This window comes from Condylostylus longicornis, unplaced genomic scaffold, assembly GCF_029603195.1.
Source record: "Condylostylus longicornis isolate FDR11 unplaced genomic scaffold, ASM2960319v2 ptg000077l, whole genome shotgun sequence".
Lineage (NCBI taxonomy): Eukaryota > Metazoa > Arthropoda > Insecta > Diptera > Dolichopodidae > Condylostylus > Condylostylus longicornis.
Window position 1 is genome coordinate 3699417 of NW_026578045.1, and position 26108 is coordinate 3725524.

General features: G+C 22.9%; 1 long non-coding RNA gene across 1 annotated transcript in view; it reads right to left on the minus strand.

Annotated features, from left to right (window-relative positions):
- Positions 1–12694, minus strand: part of LOC129612830 (uncharacterized) — a 107413-nt gene extending 94719 nt beyond the window's left edge. Inside the window, exon 1 of the long non-coding RNA XR_008697279.1 lies at positions 12558–12694. This is a non-coding gene — a long non-coding RNA (uncharacterized LOC129612830). The remainder of the gene's footprint in view (positions 1–12557) is intronic.
- Positions 12695–26108: the final 13414 nt, after the last annotated feature.

Here is a 26108-nt window from a genome sequence, read left to right on the forward strand (position 1 = left end):
TAAAATCACGTAAAATTGAATTTTCACGTTGAATTTTTTAGATATTCAGGTAAGAACTGTTTAGATATGTGAACTCTTCTCATTCTAAAATTGACCATAATCATTGTCGTAAATTATTTTGAGAAACTTTACTTATTATGGAATACTGAAAAAATATTGAATAGAGAACTTTCACCTCGTCGAAATTTCCGAGAAATTTCGTGTTTTTTAAAAAAAAAATTCAAAAACAACCAAGCTTTGGGTGACTTTTTCTCTAAACCAAGAGTCAAATAAATTTTTTGGAATTGAAAATTCTGGCGATTTTTTTCTGAACCTTATACGAAACACTTTTTATAACTAAATAAATAAATTCTATACTCCCTTAGGCTACACAAAAACTATTTTCAAACAACCACCTTGAATAAAATATTAAAAGCCTTTGAGGATGAAATAATTTACATTTTCGAAAAAATTTTATTTATTTAGGTTATTTGAACTAAAAACAAAATCATAATTAAATTAATTAACTTTAATAATTTTATAACAATTAAATTTTAAATCTAACATAAAAATCAACAATTTGGCACGCAACAACCTTAACATTTTAATAATTTAATTATTAAATTTCCAAATTATTAAAAGTTACAAAATTTATTTGATTTTATATTGCAATATTTCAAAACTATTATTGAAATTGAAAAAATTTTATTATGAAAGTTATTAATTTTTTTAATAGCACATCTCCTTTTAAAATTAATCTCGAAAAAAAAATTGAGTGATATTTGAAACAAAAAAAAAACACTGTTAAAATAAAATATGTAAAATGTTGAAAAAAAAAAAAATTAGTATAAAAATTTATTTGATTTTTGTGTAGCCATTAAATTCAAATTAAATCGATTTAAGTGTTATACTGGAATAAAAAAAAATTTGTGTTTTTTTTTTAATTGCTTGCAATTTAATAAATGTGAAAAAAAAACGGGAGAAGGGAGTGTAAAAAAATAATTGACTATGAAATTGCAATTAATATTCAATTTATGATCAAAGTATTACAAAAATATAAAAATTACTTTTTAAAATATCTCGCATATTACTAAATGTACAAAATGAAATTTACAATCTTAATTGAATTTGTTAAGAGGCACTGTTAAATGAAATGTGAAAAATAATTGAAAATTTTGGAAAAAAAAAACTGCTTGAGCTGCAAACATACACAATAAATTACTATGAGATGACAGGTTATTTGTACTTTCACAATTTTAGTAAAAAACAGCTGTACATTTCAACATTTCAACACCATCTAGAGAAATTTGAGAAATTTTCTATAGGTAAGTTCGATATTTTTAATATTTTACTAATTGTTCCGACTTCCAAGGTAAAATTCATCATTATTTTACAATAATACAAACTTAACATAATGATCAACTGATATTGAAGTAGAATACGTGAGCAAAAAGAGACATAAGTTCTATATTAAGTTAATTTTACAACTTGTAGCTAAATTAATCTAAATTAGAAGCAAATATGAATTCAAAGGAAATGGGATTTATAAAATATCAAGTGAGTCTGTAATTAATTTTTCTAGAATTAGAATGCTTGTTATTCCTAAAGTACATTATATTGTGTGCTCACAAGTCCTTTTAAAAACGTATAGTTAGAATTTCCTTTCGGCGTATCTCAAAAAGGCGTATGCAAGTAAAAATTTTTATCAAATATTCTTAAGATCCCTTGTATCTTGAAAACCACTTATTCATAACTAAATCACATTTATTTTAATTAAATATTTTCATTATTAAAAAACTTTCGGAATTATTTTTAATACTAATAATAACGGGTTCTTTTTGGTTGTAGTTAAACACTTTATATATTTTACTTTACTTATATCATGCAATTTTACAGATGAAAAGCAATATATTTTGTTAACATAGTATCATTCAACAGACTTTAACGTCCTGTTCACTAAAAGATATAATATTTTCCAAATTAAGGATTTCCTTACTAATAAACGTCCTGATTCAGAGTAGACAAATTAATCTTACAAAATAAATCGAAATACAAGTAATGCAATATTCAATAATACTCAAGTATACCGGCAAATTAAATAAATTAAATAAATTTCAAATAACCTATAATAATATGAAATCATATAGAAAACATTTTACATAATAAACCAATAAACCCGCTCAATATTAAAATTATTAATGAATGACTCTTAGTAAATCATACACATATGAATGTTATGTAGTAAAAAAACAATTTTATATTAATTTGGGAAAAAATTTTACTTCATTAAAATTAAAAATGTAACCAAGAATTATACTTAATTTTTTTGTAATTTTATACAGTTTCCCATATATTATAGCTATTCAATTTTACAAATCAATTGAATTCTTACACAATAACTATTGTAAAACTTTACTATTGAGTTAATAATTTACATATATATAATGGTAACACCAACCTATTATTAAATAATTTACAATAATATACAAGATATTACAAGATTTACTTGAGTTATTCTTAATTAGTAAGGTAAGTATATTAAGTTTTATTTAATTTAAAAACCATTGTATACATGAATTACAACTTAAAATCCGGAACTTTAAAAAATTCAATAAATATACATATACGAAGTTTATGTTATACTATGAATTGTATGACCATTCAAATATTATTAATAAGTATTTAATCAAATATTACTTATTACTTACAATTCCAAAATGCTGGTTTGAGGTTTCCTAGGTCATTAAATTAGTTACACAATTAAGTTCATTATTATTACATATGTATGTATATGCTATCCAATACTTAACATCAGTGCATAATAGTAAAAATTATTTAGTATTTTGAAAGTTTAATGAACTTTTATGAAAATTTTTTAATATTTGAGAGACTATCACACAAACAAATACATAAATAAACGAATTCTATTATAAAAAATTATTTAAAGTAGAAAAATTGCATTCATAACTAATCGATTTTGATTTTATTTTCATTTTTTACAATATTATTAATTATTGGAATTTCTTTTTTTAGTTTTCAAAAAGTTTATGAACTTATATACCCATTATATATGGTAATATACTTAATTTTATACCAATAATTGTATTCAAGTATAATAATATATGACTTGATTTTCAAATAAACATTACATACTTATAGTAAAAATAAAGTGAAAATTTTCTATGAAAAATATATATATATAATAATATAATGAACAAGAAAAATTCCATTAAAATATATACATAAATAGAAAATAAACTGACAATTAAAACCCATAATTATTATTATAAGTATAAATTAAAAGTAAAAACGTGATAAAGAATTACATTTTATTTAATTATTATTGATTCCATTATAATATTCCAAAAAAATAACAGCATATAACATGGAATCGGGAAAATATTGAAAAGTGATGCTAAAATTGTCAATAATGTATAAATAAATATCTTTTATTGAAAATTTGAATTTAGAAAAAGCTTAACTTATAAAACAATTAAATAGAATTCGTTCGTTATATTATTTTTTAACGAAATCTTCAAGTAAATTTAGCCTTAGCGTTCGATACAGTAACAGAATCCTATAACGTACTTATTAAAGCACACTTACGAAATATTGAAATTGAGAACAGCCAGATTGGTAAAGTTAAAGTCGAAAATGAAACTTTTTTCAAATCGAATTAGGATTCGGAATAAATTTCGGAGTCGAAGTAATATTCGGAGTCAAAATCTAAGTTGGATCTGGAGTTCAAATTGAAACCGAATTTTGATTTTTTAAACTCCGAATTTCGGAGTTTAATTCCGAAACATTCAGAGTTGAAATCAGTACCTTATTTCAAAATTTTAGAACAATTGCAGAAGCTGTAACACACGATAATCACAAAATTTCGAAACAGCCTCCACACAACAACCCAATTTAAACAGCCAAAATTTATAATCCGTATGAATTCGGAATAAATATAAATTTTATATTAATTAAATTAAATAACTATATTTTTTTGCAATAGAACTTAAAAATCTTCTTACTTATATAGCCGAACCTAAAAGTATTGCTAAGTCTACATTAAATCTCATTTAGACAATTCCTAATTGTAAAATACTCGTCGCATATACATTTAAATTTAGGAAAGTGCGTTTAAAATTTATATGAAATAAAAAGAAACACGTTTGAAGATAAACGATATTTCCATCTCTATATATAATCAATTCAATTGGTATACAACCGCAATATATTCGTGGAATAGAAAAAAAAAAAAGAATTATAAAATAGTCAACAAAATGATAGATGATTTCCGATAATTTATTTCTTTTGCGTTTTATGATTCTTGTTTTTATTTTTCTAAACCATTAAAACTACCAAAAAATTCATTAAAAAAAAATGCTTAAACCTATTAGACTTAACAATAAAATTTTGTTAATCGTAGATTAACTCCACACCTTTCTTCTGTTATATTCGGTTTTTTTTTTCTTTCTTTCTTCTATTTTTGCTTCATCGCTGTCATGAATACAAAAAAACTAAATCGTGAATTATTGGTCTCCGAAAAATAATAAAAAAAAAAAATAAATTACAATGTCTATGGTGTTTTTTTTTTCTTTGAATTTTTATATTCTACTGTAATATTACAAAAATATTAGATATATGGGATGTATAGAATTTTGAAAGCGATTAAAATGCCTAGAAATTTAAAGTGAAATAAATACAAAAAAAAAAGTTAATTTTTGTATCTTTAATTTGTATATAATTAACACTCTAATAGCGATGACTGACTACCAAATACTTGAGAGTTATAATTTTCTTCTATATTTTATACATTTCTTATACTTTTTTATACCTGTTGCTTTTGAATTTTTTTCCGTTTCCGTAAAGAATATGAAAAATTATTTTAGACTATAAATCGATGACACGATCATTTATTATTTTTTATTCTTTAAATTTAAAGAAAATTTTTAAATTTAAAGCTGCTCTCAATATACTTAAAATATTTTGAAAAAAAAATTTTTTTTTGATTATAACTCAATAGTCTATAAATAAGAATAGTAAAATAAGTCAAGTATATGGCACACTCGACCAAAGTTTCAAGCATAGCTTTTCCTAAATAGTTTTTGAATGCAACTATTGCATCACAATAGAATTTAATCACTTACATGTTACATGAGTTGCGGTCCTCCGAGCCCGATGAATTGCTCGATGAATCTCGAGCTGATTGAGCCACGCCTTGCACTCAAGGGGGGGGAGGGGGGTCAGCACAATAGATCTATACTATTTAATATAACTATATAAAATGAGAGAACACTATTGATGAGAGCAATAACTTGCACAATTCTCCAATAGATGGTTTTAACACTTTTGTATCCATTTTTACTCTTATATAACAGAATTTACATTAATAGATAAAAGTGTTCTGTATACACAAACTGTTTTTCTAAGTTCAAATTACTGCCAACAATATCTTCCGCGTAAAAAAAAACACGGACAAAAAACGAATGACGAACATTGGTTTAAAAAGGTGGCGCTATTTTTTGCCTGTCATATTACTTTCAGCTACCTACTAAAATATATTTTCAAAAATATAGACTATCGATTCTCGTGAATCTCATATATATATATATAAAAAGGTATATAAAATATTTAAATAGGGTAATTTTAAAATCACAAAATTTTTTAATTATTTATTTATCAAAAAACGTCAATTCATACTACGACATAAGATTTTTCAATAAGCATTTTTCATGTGTGTTGAGTAAAACAACAAATATCTAAAATATCTAAAAAATTTCGAATAGTGAAAAATAATTTTTACGCCATTCATTAATAATTAAATTTTGTTAAATTTTTTCCTTTTGTTGTTTCGTTTTTTATTTTTTTACTTTATAATGTTAAAAAATAACGTGATCAATAACTTATTTTGTATAACGGATTAAAAATATTAACAGTAAAATTTATAAAATAATATATTATATGTGTATATGTTGTGCATATTATACATATACTACAAACACACATATCATACGCACATTTACCTACATATTATATATGGAATTTGTTAATTTGAATAAATCTAATAATTAAAGGGCCCTTACAATGTGTAACATTGTAGATTTTAATGCAAGACATTAAATCATTTTATTATCACGAATTTATTTTTATACTCTAATTTTTTTTTTTAAATAAATTATCAACAATAGTCATTAATTTAGAATAGAAAAAATTAAGTATTAAGTGGGAAGTAACGATTTTTCGAATTGTTTTTTTTTATGCTTCTTTTGAAATTTCATAAATTAAAAGTTTAATTAATGTTCATTTTAAAATAAGTAAGTATTAAGTAAAAATTATGCTAATAATTAAATTTTCACATAAAATATGATTTTTGGAATTTAAATAAAAATTAATTGATATTAGGTTTGGTTTTATTTGTCATTCGTGAACTGAATGCATAGCACATATGATTTAGTTTAAAATTATAATTGGCAGTATAGCTCTAATTAGTATGTAATTTAAATAATTCGAAAAGCGTAATTCTAGTATTGTTGCTGGTATGTTTAATTTTTGTTATACTATATTTGGGTAATTGAGGTTCAAGATTATACTATATTTTCACAGAAATATTTTTAATAACTACTCAATAACTACTTTTTTTGCGACATCCTAAACTCACAACAATTTAGAAAGCAAATAATAATTTAATAAAATCACAGCATGCGTAAAGTTATAGGTAAATCAAAAATACAATGCTCTATATTACCTCTTGTCTTAACATCTCCTTATACATATTTTTTATAGTAATGATGGCTACATTCGTTCTTATATAATTCATTGTTAGCAAATTCTTTCGATACTGTTATACGAAGACTAGCATTACCTCTTGTCTTAGCATCTTCCTATATTTGTTAATAATATTCATTTTTAAAATTAATTAAATTCTCTGTTTGAAAAATCTTACAATTTTTATTGTATAATAAATACTATGACTAAAAGCCCATATATCGTTTAATAAATACTATTTAATAAAAGCCCGGGGATGTTCTCGCTCCATAATGTAGTTGTTATGCTGCGGTTTGTCGAGGGCCTGCGCTGATGTAAGTGGGGACGGAAATCACAAATCATCCTAAAAGTTGACGGTTGATAGTGGCTCAAGGATCTCGGTCCCCAGAGAAAGGGAAAGAAAAGAAAGGAAACCAATATTATTAGCATTTCACAAATTTCAGAATCATATAAATTTCTCAAAAAATTGCACAAAAATTTAAAATTATTTATCTTATTTATTAAGTCCGAAATAATTTTTTAATTATTTAATAATCTAAAATACTAGAAAATATTAATAAAAGTTATGTAAATCTATTCCAATTATACGCGAATTATTACAAGTAGCCCCAAAGCTACAAAATAATACCGAAAGCTCATAATTATCTTAACATTTTTATTTGAAATATTGCAATTATTTGCAATATATTTTTTTTTTTGAAATTTAATATTAAATTAAAAATTTATAATTATACTCGATAAAAGCCTTAAGAGTAAAGTTTCTTTTATTTTTAAACTAATTTATTACTTTTGCAGTTTAATTTTATTTTTAAATGAAATTTGTAAATTCTTTCCATTGAATGCGTTATCCCAATATAACTGCATACAACATATGCAATATAACAACGCGTAGCTACATACAAACGTAGATAATATGTAGAACAAATTTTTACAATGTTATTCAAATGCGTTTTAATAACAAAAGACTTAAGTGGGCTACTTAATCTTTTCAATATACGGAAAAAAAAATTTTCTCAATGCATTTTATTTCAATACATAATTTTGAAATATTAATTACATACCGATATACAATTTATAATTTTAATTAGTATTATAAAATTAAATCTGAAAAAAATAAAATAATTACAATGTTACAATGAATATACTAACATATTATGGTATAAAAAATGTTTACAAAATATTACAAAATATGTAAAATTTATGCTTTTAAACTAAAAGCTTAAGAGAAATTTATTATTTTAAGATCGAATTAAATAAATAATTATGAAAAATTTAAATAATGACTTAATACTATTTAAAACCCATTAAGCACAATGTTATTATAAAATATAATTTTACAAAAAAAAAAAAAATTGATTAAAGCTGTGAATAATAAATAAATTTTATTATTAAAATTTCTTTTATTAATTTATGATATGAAAACCAATAAAAATGCTTAATTTATTTTATATCATAAAAATTTCAAATTAAATTTTATTATTTTATCTATCTGCATTACAAATATTTTATGATATATATATATATATATACAACTATTTTATGGCACATATACAAATAAAGTATGTTGTAAGAAAGTGTTTTATTATAGAAATAATAAAAATTTCAGAAATTTAAGAAATCTAATATAACAAATTTTAAAATTTTTAAATAAGAACCAAAATTACTGAAATATTGAATTTATTGATTCGATTTTAAACATGATTTATTATTTTGTAAATCGTTAATGTAAAATTTTTACATTAATTATTACTCAACGTATTGTAATTAATTAAATGTAAAATTTAGTTAAAAATCCAATAATTTGTTCTCCAGATATCAGTATAAAAAATTAAATTGTTCATTATTCTGGATTTTATAATAATATCACATTTGATACTATGTGGAATTTTGAACCTATTTTTTAAATTACGATTAGATTGCAAGTTTGTCTTTTATGATTTTCGGGAATAATTACCATAAATGAACGAATAAGCTCTTCAAATATAAAAGCTCATTATTATCCTTAAAAACCCATACCCCCTTCCTGCTCCCCCCCCCCCCCCCTTAAATTAATCAAGGTCAATTGAAGGTAAGATGATATTACAAAATGCTATGTATTACAAGCATAACGAAATTTATGAGTTATGTCTTATTAAATACGCCCATAAAAAATTTTTGAGATATTTTATGGTAAGCTTCATGTATTTCAATAATAATGAAGTATTTAATTAGAATTATAACATTTTTTTAAAGAAAATACCGTTATTTAAGTGTAATTTTCGCTATAATCCAATTTTAAAAAAGGTGACATAAAAATTTTAGTATTGTTAGTGGACTATTTCACATAATATTTTTATTGCCAGATTAACCATAAATTAACTACTAAAATGGAGTATGCTAGATTAAATTATTTAAAAATTAATATTTTAAATTCCACATTGCAGACGAGCGCATATTTGACCTACTCTATGCCGCACAATTATTACTAGCGCCTACCTATCATTTTTTAAAATGCAATATCAAAATGAGTGAGTAAAAACTTAAAGCAACACTTATGCATAATTTTACTAATTTTAAAATTTATTTTATCGTAATTTAATCGCTTACATATACGTTCATATTATTAAAATTAAAAGGCCCTAAGAATAACATAAAGAAAAACTCATGAAAACTTAATTATTTTTCGTTTTTTAACTTTTGGTCTATAAACAAAAAAAAAATTTTTCAAATAAAATAATTTTATACTAACACACTAACACTTAGGTACTAATTCAAAGTTACTTTCACTAACTGTTATAATTTTTTTCCATTTAAAACGTTAAAAAAAAACTTAAACCCTTTAATTATTTGAAAATGAGAAAAAAAGCCATGAAAACAAATTCCCAGCGATTAAAAAACATCTGCGTCTTTAAGCAACTAAAGAAAAAAACCTTTTCATTTAAGTTTTAAATTCTTCATTTTGTTTTTTGTTTTTTTATTAAATGTTATTAAATAAAATATTTCCTTAAACATTAAAAGAAATATCATCTCTATAATTACAGAATTATTTATATACAGCTGTAAATAACTTAAATTTACAAAAAAAAAACCAAAATGAATTTAATTTTAAACCTTCAAAATAAATTAATAAAAACAATAAACAGAGAAAAAAAAAATTACTTTTACAATTCGCTTTTCTCATATGTATGAAGTGTATAACATAGTGTAAACCTTTCGAACAAAATGAATATATCTAAATTGTCCTTAATTCATTGTAATTATTATTTTATTTCAAAGAAATTACCAAAACAAAAAAAGCATTATACATTGAATTCCGAAAGTTATCAAATTATTGCGGTATAAGCACACAAGTCACATTCATACATGTATGAGCACAACATATTATACATAAATATGTGAAGGGTCAGTCAATTACATTAATAAATTACATCAAAATATTTTGTTATAAAACCAAAAGAAAAAATTCATTTTCAACATGATAAATTCAAAAATATTGCAAAAAATAAAAAAAACAACAAATTGGAATTAATTTTTGAAGATTAAGATTGTATTATTAATCAATAAACTTATACATATACAGATAAAAATTGTATGAATGAACATAAATAGTTTTAAGGAAGAGAGAATTACTTAAATATAATGTTAAACATTACTTATTTTCAAATTAAACCTTCATAATTATAACGCGATGTGTGCGTATTAATAATGAAATTCTTTCGAACCAAATATAATATCGATTATCAAAATGGATTGTTAATATTTTAAAATTAATGCACAATATTTAAAGATTTTGTAGAATGTAGAGCTAAAAAAAAAAGAAATAGGTAATTCTTGAAATTTTTGGAAAATTGTTTACAATGTTAAATAGTTGTAAAAAGTCAGTTTATCAATTCACCTTTAATATATCGAACATGTTCGAAGCAGTTAAGTTAATTCAGTCAAGTCAAAATAATGTCAAACATGTTTGAAGCAGTTAAGTTAATTCAATCAAATCATATTAATATCGAACATGTTCGAAGCACTTAAGTTAACAATGTCAAACTACACATTACATTTTATCCATCAAACAAAGTACTTGAATGTTTAAAAATCGATTGTTTCTAATCAAAAGATGTTCGTTGATTCGAAAAGGATGTGAAACATCAAATATTTTTAATGAATATTTTTTGATTTGATTACAATTTCCTGCTTTTTCTGTCAAATTATATCTACGAATGCCATTCGTGAAACAAAATCAAACTTCATAATTACGATTTTTAATCAAATCAAACAAAAACTGCTAACAATAATCCATACATTTCTTATCTACAAATATTGGTTGTCTATTATTAGCAATGAAACAAAAATCATATAAAATACATAAATATTAATATTATTAACTAGTAACTATAAATTTATTTGTCCAATTAACATTGGAAAGATTTCAAGAATATGATACGGGTCAATTATTATTTTTAAAAGATTTTAAAAAAGATTATAAAAATATACTTATATATTAAGGTATGAAATAAAAGGCGCAGTTATTCAAGCTATACTACCTCTACATTCAATTACTTATTTATAATATCCAACTATATACTGAAATTAATGATCTCTTAAGTTGAATAAGAATTTCCTTATAATCATTAAATGGGGAAAAAATTAAATTACAAAACATGTGTAAAACTTACATCATACATAATACCTTTTAAAAAGATCTCATTTAAGATTAAAATTAATAATTTAATTTATTATTAAGGACATAATAATACAAAAAATATTTAAAAGATTTTAATAAATAAATTTGGAATCAATTTGTTTTTAATGTTTACAAATAAAAATTAAACACAAAATTTTTATATTTTTTTTTTGTTCAGTTTTTTACTTCGAATTTAATTGAGTTTTGTTTTTTTTTATATTTTGCAAAAAATTTAATGTTTTATTTTTATTTAAGTTAAATCATAAAAATCAGAAAGGTAAATTTTAATACCAAATAATTATTATTAACTAAATAGCTTTCAATTAAAGAAATATATAAGTATAAAGATATGTTTTAAATTTTAATTGCTTCTCTTGCTTTTAAATTTAAATTAAGTATAATAGTTATTTAGTATATGTAGATAATATAATTAGGATTGAATGAATTAATTTAATTCTTTTGCTCAAATAAAATTTAAGGTATTAGAATGCCATATAAAACTTCAGTATGAATTCGAAGGAACGAATTTCATATTAGAACGCAGCATACATGCAATTTTTAGTTTGATTGCTTATTTATCAACAGTTTGATTGCTTATTTTGCAACTGTTTGATTGCTTATTCCATAGCATGTACACATACAACTGTATGACCGCATATAATTAAGGAATCAAACAGTTTGTAATTTTTTTTCAAACTGATTGCAATTTATAGTTAACACAATCAATTTGAATTACCGCAATAATTTAGTTACTTAGATATGCGCGCAACGATTTTACTATCTTAATTTAAAAATTAGAATAGTAATTCTTAATGTGAAATAATGAATTTCATAAGAAGAATAGTTAACTTTCAAATAAGAATAGTAAATTTCCTGGCAAGTAATTATTAATTTTGCATTTTTGTGATCAAATCAATTGTAAAATATAAGTATAATAAGGTTTGGAACTGAAAAATTTAGCAAATTTTTTGAAATATGATAGTATTGTTCAATAAATCTAATATATATATTTTATATAATATAATTTAATTAATCATTAAAAATAATTATTATTTATATGCATAATATGTATAACTAAAACTTTTATAATATAAGTAAGTAAAACAAATATAAAATTAAAAATCAAAAAATTTTTTTTAAAAATAAATAAAAAATTAAATACCTGGAAATTTATAACACCTGGTGTTTGTAGCACAAAGTTATTTATCCAAAAAAAAGCAACGAATTAAAAAAAAAAATTTTTTTTTTTTTTTGTTAATAATATTTAAAGTGAAAATTTAATTAGAGATATAAAAAAAAACCACTAAACACAAAAAAAAAAAGGAAAATTATAACAAAAAAATAATAACAAAAATTTAATTGATTCCAATTATTTTCAATTATATTAAAACTTCACTGTTATACACGCACATATATCATATTAATATAACACTTATATAGATATAATATTGTATATAGGTATTATATGTACTTCGAATGAATGTATGTTAACGCACTTATATCGGTCGGAATCACTTTTAAATAATAATTATGTTTTAATGCTATTTTAAAGCTTATTACTTATATGAATTTAATTTTTTGTTATACATAATTGAGTTTTTTATATATATGTAACATACATACATTTATTATATCTTGTAGGATTACTTTATAATTATTATATACGTTTTAATATTATATGTATAACTGTAAGTATATATACCTTGCAATATTTTAAATATTTGATCAAATTTTATTCCAAATTTATTTTTATCTTCATATCAAATTAAGTAGAAAAAAATTTTGGAGTTAAAAGAGGCCTATGTATACACGACAACGCCATATCATTCATCATTTTTTTTTTTGTAACACATACAATTTACAATCTAATATATGGTAACACTAACACACATTTATATTATAAAAAATTTTATTATTTAATTTCAATTTTAATTTAATTTTATATACGTTTTCACTGAAATTTTTTTTTTTTTATAATTTTATGAAGAAAAATTTTTTTTTAAATTTTTATTTTTTTGCCTTTTTGATTTCTTGTGTGTAATTTAAATTTTATTGGAATTTCACTGGCACTTCTTTTATTTTTCACTTCACTTAAATTTCATTTAATTTTTTTATATTTTTTAAATTTTTGTTTTCTTTTTTAATTATAATTGAAATTTTTCACTTATGTGCATTTGATTTTTAGGGTTTGAATAAAATTTTTGGTTTGTTTGTTATTTTTCTTAAAAATTTTTATGTATAACAGTTTTGACAGTATAACAGTTTTGAATTTTTCGACGTACATACATATTTCGGCTGTAAAAGCAGGCGTTTTTAATTTTATTTTTGTTAAAATTCGAATTTTTAATATTTTTTTATTTCATTGCATAAAAAGTTTCCAATTATTCCTTTGATGAACTTTCATTTAAAAGCTTCTCACTATTTTCATTCTTTTTTTTTTTAAATTCTTTTGAATTCCACAAAATTCTAACAATTTCTGGAAATTTCAAGATTGCCTTTTATATTAATAAAAACGAATGTGCATATTTCAGTTATTGTTTGTTACGTTTATTTTAGTTATTATATTATTTAAGTAAGTAATATGCATATAATTTTTTAATAATTTTCACAAAATTCTTCCTCCAATTTAGATTTTTTTCACGTTCAATTATTTTACAATTTAATTAGGTTTTCAAAAAAATTTTTCTAATATTATAGAATTATATTACAAGAATAATTTCATTAATTGTAACAAAATACTTATTGAAAAGTCAAGGTATACTTTGATTTCTGAAAAATTTAAAAAAAAAAAACTTTTATTAAATAATAATTTTTTTATAGAATTTGAATTTTTGTGATTGATTTTTATACAAGTATTAATATGGAAATATTTTAATAAAATTATAAATTTCTTTTAAATTTTTTACTTAATGTACGAGTAAGTATTTGAAAAATTTCAAAAATATGGCTACGAATAGCTCTTGTGCGTGAAATATTAACTTTCGTGTATATTATACGTGTATATTACGTAAATAACAGCACATAAATAAAATATTTAAATTTATGTTAAAGCAATTTCTTTTCTCTGTGTGCTTAACAATGCATTATACAAATTTCTAATAGTAAAAATCGCATAAAAACAATAGTAATAAACAAACTAATATGATTACGAATATTTTATATTGTGTAAATGTATATGTACCTATACGTTATATATATGATAAATGCATGATATATACATGAATATAATTATTATTTAGTATAAGAAATTTCACCCATTAAGAAGTACTTACATATGTATGTATATGATATGGAAATTTTAATGAAAATGAAATATGAATAAGAAAACCAATGTAAAAATACAAATTACTTTTAATATTATAAAAATTATTTTAAATTTTCACGCATATTTTCATTTGTATATTATGTTACGCTTTGAATTTTTTAAAATATTAAATTATATGAGTGGTTTTGTATTAAGTATAACAAATTGGAGACAACAAATTAAATTCCAAACTATAATTATATTTTAACAATAAATCTTATTATATGATTTATCTTATTTTGTAAATGACATTATTGTCTTATATAATATTACTCATTAAATATAAATGCAAATAATATGGGTAATTCAGACGAATCAATTACCCACATAACCTCACAATAATTATGCTAACAAACAGATGAATAACTTATTTTCATATTATTATTGTGTACACAATTATAAAGTTAAGCAATAAAAATGTTAATTATCTGTTACAAATCTTATAATATTCTCCATATTTTCCCCTTCTTAGAAATACTTTTACAAATAGGTAAAAACAGTAACGTGACTTTATAATATTTTATATAATCATAAAGTTATTGTAATATTTACCTCGCTGCTTTAGTACAATAAAATATTAATTACCTATTTTAAATGAATTTTATTAATTAATATAAGGTTAATAACACTGTTATATTGAAAAGAAGTTCTTGTGTTTTCGAATTTAGTTTTAATATTAATTTTATTAATTATGAATTAAAATAATCTTCTGTAATTAACCAGATGTACATATGTATACTCGTATGCTTTCTTATACTTATATTTGTTTTAGAATATGTAATTGAAGATTATTCATTATTATTGGTACCAAATAGTAAGTATGAATAATATACTTATATTCAAATTCTATATGCGAGCGAATTGTAGCCGTTTACCGTATGTACCAACTTAAATAAATTTTATGTCAAATAATGATATAAATCACATAAAAATTAGTAAGACACCATATAATAAACAATTATTATGCCTTTTTAAATATGTGTAAGTGAGACAAGAAAGCCAGTGAGACCTTGAGAACATAAACTTTTATTTGATTCACACGTAGTGGATGACATCTTAGATAATGAACGAAAAATCGAATGTACAAATTTTTATCTAACGAAATTTTAACAATTTTAATTTTAGTCGTGATATTTATCTGTATTTCGCACTTATTTAATTAATCACAGGTTTAACTAAATATTTTAATATTGAATCATTTAAAGTATGCGATATTCAATTAATTTCATTTAATATTAAATTTAATCTACCACAATACTTCAATTTATAACATTAAAATTCTATTGAAAACTTACTCAAATACTTACATTTTTATTGCTCAAAATCTTTTATCCAAACAAATAAATTTTTCAAAATTATTATTTATTAAAAATATTACAAAATATTTAGTAAATCAAATATAAATCATTTCAGAAAAAAAAATATTTTTAATATAGAAAAAATTTAATTCAATAATTTCCAAAAATTCCACTTAAAACACAATTGAATTCAAATCCAAGTAAAGATTTTTATGTAATTTTTAATCTTATTTATTTATATTGTATCCAGCTTTACCTACATACTTATATAATATAAAATACTTTAAAATGTACGGTATGAATTTACATTACAGTTATTTATATAATATTATATAACTCTATCTTCTTTCAGAAATGTTTTAAATTGCTTAACAATTCTTCTTAATATTCTAAAGCCACTCTATTCAAAATCCACCTTTTATTTATATTATATTTAATTTGTTTTATAATATATATGCATATAATATAATTTATTTAATGTTATACACACACGTTGTTGGACAGGTGGGAATTCACCTTCCAAAAGAAAAACAATGTCTATAATAATAATATAGAATTAAAAGCAAAATAACAAAATACTCAAAAGAACCGTAAATTTTCCGTTCTTTTTTCTTTTTGTTTTAAAAATAGTTTTGAAGTTTTTGTTTTCTTTTTATTTTTTCATATACTCAATAGAACTTGCAAAGCTAATAAACTGGTATAAAAATCACACTACATTATACACGAATATTTTTTTTTTTTAACGTTCTCTTTTAAAACTAACGCACCGCCGCAACACGACCTGTACTATACGAAAATCAAATTTAAACTGAAAGACCAAAACAGTTTTCAAAAACAAAAACAAAAAACTACAATTTGACTTAAGTCATATTTAACTAAAGCAGACAAAGTATTCAAATTGCGCGGTAATCTTAGCTCGAACATGAAAAATAAGAAAAAGAACAATAACAATAAAGAGACAGAAATAGAAAAGTAAAAAAAAAACTCGTATAAAAGGTGAGACCAAAAAATTTTTTATAGAAGCAAAAAACAAAAAAACACTGAAAAGTGAGACACCAAAGAAAACACAAAAATAAAAAAAGACAAAACAACGTGCAGAAAACATTAAAACTTACGCTCTGGTGAAGAAAAATAAAAGTTACATAAAATATGTTGTATAAAGGTAGGATCGGGAGTAAAAAATAAAAAACCAGAAGTGGTAGAATGAATAACTCACTCATTATTATGTTGTACGAGTATAAGTGAAAAAAAAAAATATAAGAAAAAAATATACAAATCTCACTCATTTTTTTTTTTTTAATTTTACGTCGATTTTTTGATATAATCGATTCATTCATTCCAATTATAGAGAAGAATTGCATATTTTTACTCAATCTATAGTGAAAATATAAAACTACAAACACGGTTAACATAACAATAACGTTTTTACAAGATTATTATGGAATAAAAGAGAACAACATAAAAATTTTATTAATGAATAATAAATAAAAAATTATTCTCATAAATTCTCCTAAATATAATTCAAATTTATCTCGTAAGAAATTGAGTACAAAGAGTTTTTAATGAGAGAATGTCAAAATTTCTATCGTATTAACGCTATGTTTATTTAAAAAATGTAATACTTAATGGTCACTCTAGCAGTGTTTTAAACCATAATTAGAAATTTATTAAAGTGCAACAGCATCAACATAATAACATACTAAGATAAATCAATTATCGACAAACAATTTTAACAATATTATAAATTCCATGTATTTCGGGATCTATATCCAAAAAATTTAGAATATAGATCTAAATGTTATAAAAAATTAAAATAAATATTGATTTCGGATTAAATACGAGAGAGATACAAAAAAATAAATAATACAAGATAAACAATTGTACCGATAAACCTCAAAAACTCTTGTTAGATGAAAAGCTTAAAAATGGCGTGTAAAATCAACGTAGTTAACATGCAACCGGCAATGGTAGAACCTTGAAACTTACTGTGGGAATCACTAAGTATGTTAATAGTGATATTTTATAGTAAGGAATTGATATTATTATGAACACGAACCAATTCATACAAATGATTTATTATAAAGTTCTTAAAATTCTTAATGTCTTACCAATTCGCCTTTCAAAATGACTCACCAAATCGCTTCAATTTAATGACCACGAATTCGCTTCTCGAAATATCATCAAAAATTTAAACGGAAAACGTAATTTCGTAAAATTTACAAATATAACTTTAAATTTTTGCATGAACTCTTTTGGTTACAAAATATTTCTTAATTATTGTATTTATTTTATGCTTACTGATCTTGTGTTTTAAAATAAAGAAAATTTGAATAATTATCGTTTTTAGTTAACCACGCAGTTCTTTAGTTTTAACAAGTTGAAAAATTTTAGTTTGTATGACGTATAAGTAAATTAAATATTTTTTTTTTCGCAAAAATCTAAATGTGTTGTGAGATTACAAGCTCTAATTCTTCGTAATAATCATTTTATATCGTATAATGCGTAATAAAATAGGATTCTTTTACAAGGCATTTTCCAGTATGTCAAGTATTTGCAATTTATGTTAGCTCTAATTAAGGCGTTATATATTCCACGTTGTATAACGGTAAATGCATAAGATGGTAAACAATAATCCAAAATTTTTGTTGCAAATCTTGTTTAATTGCAGAAGAGTGTGATTTTCAAAATTAAATGATTGGCATGATTGTCAAGTTTTTAACATACAGAGAAACGTCCTATAATTTTTCTTTCCGAAGTGTTAGTATTCTAATTTTTCCCGAAATTTCATAAAACTATTCACAATAATATTTATTTTTATCATATTGTTAACAAATTTCTGTTTAAAATCAATCGTTTTTGATTAATAATGAAGTTTCTTAAAATTTTTATTTTTAATTAAGTAAAAAAAATTTTTTAATAATTTAAGCTTGTAAAACCTTCAAAGACCAAATAAAGTAGGCAACTTAATTAAGTAAATCAAAAAAAAAAAGAAAATTCAAAAAATTCTTAAAAATCAACAAAAAATTGGATGCTAATTTTTGGGTAAACTTAAAAATTATTGTTAAAATAAAGAATTTTTTTTTGTCTCAAAAAAAATTTTTATTTTCATAAGTTTTTTGTATTTTTAATTCTTATAAAAATGTTTGTATTGACAAACGCCGTGGTCACGTCATTTTGTTGAAAAAAAAAACGAAATTTAACCGTATGAATGATTTTGAAATAAATTTGAGTTAGTGTTTTAGGTAGGCTAATACTAATATTCTAAATAATTGTGAGTAGGTACAATCAGAAAAAAAAAAATGTTTTTGTTTTTTTAAGAAAAAATGTGCGTGATGATAAAATCTAAGATAACCTGAAAAAAAAACTAAAAATATTGTAATCATGATTCTTTTCTACGCAACTTAACCTGTTGACCTGTCAAAATCAACCATCACTATTCCTATGTATATAACTTGAAATATAAAAATATTTTTATACGTGCAAACGATTTTGTAAAAATAACTGAGAAAATTTTAACCTAAAATAACGGAAGAAAAAAATGCTCATATAGGATTTGAGATTACAATGTGAGTTATGTTCAAAACTTATCTGGAGACACTATGTGTTAATAGCAGCTACAAAAATCAAATTGGTTTCAGACTTCAAAAGTTGATTTAATTTTTTTCCGAATATATTTGTAAGGTGCTTGAAATTCAACAGCATGAACTCTGCTTATGCGGTTTAAATGTCGTTGAACTATATGCAGTTTGAACAAACTACATCTAGCCGCTGCGCATAAGTACATAATTTTTAGGGAACAGCTAAAAAAATTTTTAACAAACTCTGCTTCCGCCTTATTGAACTGCAAAATAAAAATTATAAATAAAAACTTAAATACAAAAATTCATTCATATCAAATTGCGGTATTTATTTTCTTATATATTAAACTATGAATGAAAAATCAAACTAAAAATTTAATTATAAATTTTTTACCACAAAATCATTCTGATTTTTACCGATATTTCAGAATGAAAACAAATTAGGTGATACACGCAATGTGTCATCATAATAAAGAGTAAAACAATAAGCAAAAACACATGCGGAACACAAGGTTTTTATGTACATATATAAAAATAAACTAAAAGAAAAGTAGAAAAAATTTGACATTATGTAACGTTATATAAATTTTATACACCAGATGTCAAGAGATTTGTGAATCAAATAAATAATTTTTTTCAGGTATACATGCTTGCTTTTCAGATCAAGAATAACATATAGACCTCCCAAGTTAAGCAGCCGTTTTGTGTAAATTAGCTATCCATGTAATTTTTACAGCATATGGAAGAAAAACACAAAAGTTTTCAAGTCAAGGAGTGAAAAAATAATTAGGAATATTTTAAGTAAGATTAACCCAAATCTACAACATTTTTAAATGGATTTAAGAAAAAAAATATTTTAAGGTAATAATTACAACAAATGCTCTAATATTAGTAAAGCAGAATTCAAAATTGCTAAGCAATAATAATTCATAGAACTACTTTACCATTCATACTAGCATATTTAGAATGCATACAATGCCTTTTTTAAAATCGCAGTCAAATAATTTAGAAATATCAATATTCGCCAGAGGGCTCAATAATTCAGTCATTTTAATTTAAGTATCAAAAAGAACTACATATGCGTTTTACTATATTTTGTTTTGATTAAACACCATGCCCCACAATTTTTATATTCTCACAAATTCGAATTTTAAAATAAAAAACTAACAGTAAAAGCGAGTTTCAAATACTTTTAAACAATTAATTTAACCAGAATTTTACCGTACATTCGAATACTTTATTGATAATAAAAATTTAAAAAATAAACATAGAGCTCCCACTACAACCACAACTACATGTTATATAATATAGTCTACATGTTATATAATATACATCTATGTTTTAATTCAAAACAAAGTGAAGGATCAATATTCGATTTCAATTGTAAAAATATATACATATGTACATAAACGTATTATATAGTTTTTCTTTGGAAATACACCGATGCACATCTAAGCCAATGCTTGTATTAAGACATTCATAAAAGTTGAGTCATAATTTTTTATTGTTATTTTTTTATTTTTCTTGACAGAAAACAACGGCTTATTTTTATTTACAAAATTATTATAAGGGATTGGCAATGACACGATAACATCGTATAAAATTGGAATTAAATAAAAAAAATAAGCTAAGTATAAAAACAAATTAAATAAAAACATAAAATTTATTTTACTAATAAAAAAAAATATTGAAAAAAATTAGTTACTTTGACATCAATTTGATTCAAAAATTTTGATTCCAGAGTACTGCAGTGTTTACAAAAACGACAAATCTGAGACTGATTAAAATCTAAGATGTAAATCCTGTTTCGAGTTTCAGGTATAAGCAGTAATGTGACTTTATCGTTGATTTAATTGTTGAAATTGTGGTAATTGTAAGAAGTACCCCATCATAGGTTCAATAGATGAATCACAGAGATGCAAATTTAATAATCATAAATGAGAAAATAAAAAAAATATGTACATATACACACAATTATTCTTACATGATTATTCAAAATAAAGTACAGAACTGGACACCTAAGGAAAATCCCACTAAATTGATTAAGGGTATATGAGACTCTTAGTGCAACACTTATAGGTGCATCTATATACAAAGCCAGACTATACGAAGTAGTAGCTGTGAAAAGCAGGAGGTTTGAAGACCAAGTATATCACCCATTGTAACCGGTCTAATGGATAATCGATTTAGTTCATATTCCATTTGAATTGTAGCAATACAGCAAGTGCATTGAGTTCATTAATGAGTAATTTATATAAACTATTTGAAAATTTTGAAATTTCAAAATGACGTCACGTCACATCACGTTATGTCACATTACGTCGCGTAGCGTTATATCCATTACAGCTACCACTTTACAGCTATCTAAAGCAAAACATGATTTTGTGTAAAAAAGAAGGGTATCAGATTTAAAAATTATTCGCAACTTGTCCGGAGTAGATCGTACTAGATTATTATCTTAAATAGATCGCAGCAATTATGTAAGTATATACATATGTATCAATATAAACTCTCTAAACAAATTTTCTTAATTTAAGATTAAATCTCAAAATTTTTACTTACTAACAAAAAAAAATAAAATTATCACCATTAACTAATTATGATTTATTTTCCATCAGGTTTACCCCATTACTAATTTCTTCCTTATTCTTCCCTAATTTTTGTTTTTGTTTTGCACTTAACAGCATTTCCTGTACACAATTTATTTTTCTCTAAACTTTACAATAATGCAATATTATTCAAATATTTAATTTTTATCATTTTAAATTACTTTAAAAATTATTTTATTTGTAGGTAAGCAAAATTTTTAATTTAAAATTTTAAAAAACCGCAAAAGAAATTCCATTTACTTATCAAATTAAATAGACACCAGCTACATCGTATGTACATTTATAACATTGCTTAAACACAAAAAAAAAAAAGGTTAAATTTTTAACCCCATATATCTGATAATTTTCCCCCATTTTGTTAATTTCAAAAAAAAATTTACATTACCCTCAAAAAATTTTTATTCAAATTTTCATTCTCCAAACTTTTCTTTTTAAGTCATCTGGAAACAAATTGCTATTTTATCTAAACATGTATAGTATTGCAAGCTGCAGCTTTATTGTATTGCTATAGCAGGTACTAAATGGCGCTTTAAATTTTGATGCACATGACCAATAGATATATACATATACATACATTATAATGTAGGAATATTTACAAACACACATCTTTCTGTTAAAATTATTTTTGCTGTTAAATAGCCAAAATAAAAAAAAATTTACCGCTAGATGTATAAGAGTGTTCAATATAATTTAAAATCAAAAAATTTTCTAATCAAACCTAGAAAGGTCAGTTCAGTTCAAAAATAAGCTCGAAAAAATTTTGGATGTCACCACCAAGTAGATTATGGTTTAGAAACTGTTCCCGTGGAATTAGAGCAAGCCACACTAAACAGCTGAATCAATAGCTGAATGAATTTTAAAATTTGTATTTGTATACGATATCACGTCTAGGTAATTTTGATAGTGATGTTTCCAATGACAGACTAACATATATTTCGTTGATTTGTTCCGGCTTATAAATCAAAATTGTCAAATATTGTGTCAAAGTAATTTTGAATTTGACTATAAATAAATGCTAAATTTTAGATATTATGCAGTTATTACGGTAATATTAAAGTTATGTCAAGCATTTAACACATTTCCAAAATGATATTCCTTTTTATAATTTTCCAAAATTCCTTATTGAAACACACAATTCTATGTACTCATATAAAAGAAAAAAAATATTTTTTCTCTAAACAAAACGTAATAATTTTTTTTTTCTTAAATATAATAATAAACAGTGTTATACCTGTTACCCCGAAAACTATGAAAGGTTAATATAATATCGAACAACAAGAAAATGCAATAACAAAAACAAAAAACATGAAACTCTAGGCACCTGTTTTAATTTTTTTTTCTTATAACTTGCATTTGTTGTCCTAAAAAGTAAAATAAACAAGAAAAAATGAAAAATAAAAATCCGGTTTTTTGTTCTTTAAAAAAACGAATAACATTAAAAAAGGACAAACCCTGCATGTGGTTAGAAAAACTATAACTTTTGCTTTTTAACCTAATATACTTGATTTTAAACTGACACAAAAAAAAAATACAATATTTTGTTACTGTACATAATCGAAATTAATCGTAATCGAAAATTAACGCTTTCGACTTGTGATTGCATACGTGAAATTTTTTGAATTGAATGAAGGATGGTTAAAATTCTTAAAAATTAAAAAATTATTTGAAACAGAACCTGTTAACCAACGTCATGAAAATTGGATCAAGTACCGGAAATACATATGAAATAAATACACAGTTTGTATACAGTCTTCTGACAGTTATGAAAATTAAATTATGCAGTATTACATGTCAAGTATTTCCAGTATATCAAGTATTTCCAATTGATGTTAGCTCTAACTTCTAAGGCGTTATATATCCTACGTTGTATAATGGTAAACGCACATGGTGATAAACAATAATTCAAAATTTTTGTTGGATCAAGTACATATGAAATAAATACACAGTTTTTATACAGTCTTCTGACAGTTGTGAACAGTAAATTATGCAGTATTACATGCGATAGGATAGTATAATATAGTTTTAAAACTGCGTGCATGAAGTGGATTACATACCACTTAAGGAGATTTTTCCATGATTTTTACACTTAATTTGACCTTAAATAGAGTAAAAATGCGAATAGTAATTAATTTATGAACAATATGCCCCCCAATTCCCAGAATTGCCTTTGGTATATACATATATATAGAATTATGTATTTGATTAGAGTAAAACTAAATTTTAGATTTCAAAATGAAAATGAAAGATTCCGACTATTAATTGTAACATATGTTTTTTAGATAATAATATGAAATTACCATTAAATTTTTTTTTCGCTTTGTTTCAAATATCCGCTGCTCTGCTGCCACTATGCAGTATTCCTTATTCACTTATGTATATAACAACATTGTATCAGATGTAGTAAAATGCAATGTTTGTCACAACATACTTTTATTACAGTCATAACACAAATTCATACTATAAAATTCTATTTCATATCTGAATTGCTAGCATACAAAAAGAGACAAACTAAACACAAAATATTTGATGAGGTTTTTTTGTTTTAATTGTTGTTTTTTTTGTTGTTGCAGAATATGAGATTGGTATGAATGAAAATATAAGAGTATATAGTTGTCTCTTTCTTTTTCATTTTCATTTTTATTGTTTACTTTTATGAAAAAAAAAAATTCTTTTTAAATGTTCTATATTAAAATGTACATGATATAAAATATGTTTGGTAGCGCTTATACTATGCTAGAGTGAATTTTTATATAAAAGTTACCGATACAAATATTCATATACATACTTACATGTATAATACATACGTTATTGTATAATAAGTATGAAAGCCATTAACAACGTTTATTTTGCACTTCCTTCCTTCTTTTTGATTTCGATTTTAATTTTTTTGTTGTTGGTTCTTTTTTAAGAATTAAGAATTATAAAAACAAAAATGCAATTTAAATGCAACTTATATACGGGTGACGTCCAAAAGTTAATTATAAATATATGTATACTATTTTATATTATGTAGGTATAGGAGTGTATATTATACGTATTCATAGAGGTAGGTATACGAGTCCACTATATGCATGTGAATATAGAATGAGGAATAGTTATAATTTACTCAAATCTGAAGAGTTTTATATGTCTATCTCATAACCAGCAATTATTATTAATAATTCTATTCGATCGAAAGAGGCGTTAATATATCTCCCATACAACTCCATAAATATTTAAACCATATCTTGAGTTTGGCCGAATTTTTCAAAATTTGCACATTACATACTATATACTATATATATATATATATATACTTCCACCAAAATTTATTAGAATTATGATGCTAATATACTATATTTATTAGCACCATAATTCTAATAAATTTTAGTAGAAATTATTTATTTAGCCTACTAAGGGTCGCTGCTATATATAATTTCAAAAAATTACATTTCAAAAACTTATAACACCATAAATACATCTGTTATACCTAGACACAACACTTCAGAAAAAAAAAAACAAATGCAACAAAAACGGGGTTACGTGAAGAGAAAAGTTTATATATAGCGCCTTAATTTATGCAAAAACTATTTTCATTAAATATTGCAGATAACAACACTTTTGACTACTCAATTATTACTAGCTATATATTTAAGTCGAGATTCGTTAATAACATCTGTTCAGTAGGTTTTACAAAATTCCCCAAAACTTTTATTACAAAAATTAAATATCTTAAAATTGTATTGATCAACTGTTATACTCTTATATTTTCTCACTTTCAAATTTTACATTTCTATTATATTAAATATTAATAGAATTTTCATTTCATTCTCCTCATCATCATCATTAATATCATTCATCCAATTTTTCTCACATAACGTCAGACAAAACAAAATGCATGCAACAAAATTACCATGATATTCATCAATCTCATCAATATCATTA